The sequence below is a fragment of the Sceloporus undulatus genome, chromosome 5, assembly GCF_019175285.1.
Source record: "Sceloporus undulatus isolate JIND9_A2432 ecotype Alabama chromosome 5, SceUnd_v1.1, whole genome shotgun sequence".
NCBI lineage: Eukaryota > Metazoa > Chordata > Lepidosauria > Squamata > Phrynosomatidae > Sceloporus > Sceloporus undulatus.
The window spans coordinates 95338822-95340924 of NC_056526.1; positions in this window are offsets into that span (position 1 = coordinate 95338822).

Sequence of the window (2103 nt, forward strand, 5' to 3'; positions counted from 1 at the left end):
TTAGAAGTATTTTATCAGAGAGAACACCATTTCAGTGCAGGCAGTAGTGTTTAGATTTCCTCATCGTCTAGGGCACATGGGTTTAAAAGCTTTGCTATCACCAGTGCTATACTGAGATGGAAGATGCTGTACACCCTGGGAAGGCTCTTTATTAGCTGAACTGTTTACTTGTCATCTACTCATCTGAAGCTTTCCTGGCAGTGGGATGGTGTTCCAATTTCTTGTGGGTACTTAGTGTCTTGGGAGATTATCACTAAGCCTTTGTTCTCTCTTGCTGTATCTTTAGGTTGTGAGTGGTGTCTTGTGTTGAAAGGCAAAAGGGTTTTGTTGATGATGATGTTGTTTAATCGTTAACACTGGCCCAGATTCTTCTGTGTTTGTGTTAGGACATGGAACTGACCTTTGAAAATGCAGTTCTTAGCTCAAGTAACAATTTAGCACCTTCCTAAAGAGATTCATATTATTGCAAGAGGTGTTAGTATTGCACCGTGAAAAGTATATCTGATGAGACAGATGGCATCTTTGAATGCACAAGGAAACCAGGAAAGCGACTGAGTAAAGAATTAATGTAATTAGTCCTGTGAATAAGCTTTAGAAGGTAAATCCCCTTTAACCTCTGTGATAAAACATATGCTGTGTCAAAGCCTTGGATTATTAGTCATACAAAACAGCCCTTACATCTGCTCTGGCATAGAGTAAAAGTAATTTAGCTAATTGGCAAATGTACCATGTCACAGTTCTAGCAATAAAGCTACTTTCATAGCACTTGACAACAGAATGCTATCCCCTTGACTTATTAGTCTAAACATGCAGCAGAATGAAATAGTAAGCAGATTGTGTATGGAAAGATATAGTTTTGAAAATCCACAGGAACAGGTATAAACATCCTGACAGAAGATACATTACTGAACAGGATAAAACATACACAACCTCAGTCTTTCCTCTGCTATGCTACAGGATCATGCTATATGAGAGTTGGAGGCTCTGATCCCCCCTTCTCCTCCTTCTCCTCTTCCCAAACATTTTCATGTGTAAAATATACATGTGTTGAGTTAAATAGTGAATTTGCTTAAATAAAACTTCTCATTTCAACCATGTTATTTCCTTATAAATTGTTAAAATATTAATATATATGAATGAGTGAATGAAAATATATGCAAAGGATAAACAAAATATTTTTATTAAATATTAAAGTGTGGGGCATGATGTCTGCATGTAGATGTAAAGGGGGAGGGTCCCAAGGGTAAGAAGTTTGAATACCATCAGATCATTTACAATTGGTCCCCTCATCTACACTTGGTTTCACAAGATTCTATCATTCTGCTGCGTATATATTCTTTTGTTGTTGTTCAGTAAAGTATGTAGCAGGCCTTGATTTACATTATGTGTTTGGAGCAGTGGGAAAGGCTGTCATGGCCAGGAAAAAGGTTGGATGGGAATAGTTACAAGGTTTTCAAAACAGCAGTAAGGAACAGTCAACTTTTTGTCTCATGAGTTTGACAGTCAGGAAGTAACTATTAACATGGTTGTGCTGTTTAAATACTAAATAAAAATTAACTTATCCATGTGTTTATTTGTAGAACTAATATTAGCTGCATTCTCATCCACATAAATTACATGATGTATAAGCTTTTGGCTTCATGAAAATCCGGTTTTAATATGGATTAAAACTGAATCTCATTTAAACTATGTAAAAATTCTTGACAAATAGGACTGTAAAAATGAACCTTTGTTAGAGGCTTTGTTACTTGAGTGTTATGTGGGAAGGTGACTTCGGGAACTTTAATTTTGTGGAGTGGAGCACTCATCCACTTACTTAAACATTCCCATGGCTCCAGACTGACTTTTTGCATTGGTCAGTATGATTTAGTTCCCTATCACCACAGTTTGGCATGTAATATTAAGACCCACTTGAATCCATCTTAGTGCTTGTATCTGCCACATCTGTACGGATGGCACTGTGACAGGCAAGCCAGATGTAACAGAGCATTATCTGTTCTGAGATCTTTGAACTAGCAGAGTCATAGAAGAAAGAGATAGTTACACTCCAACATTGTTCTAGCTCAGTGGTTCCCAACCTGTGGGTCGGGACCCCTTTGGGGG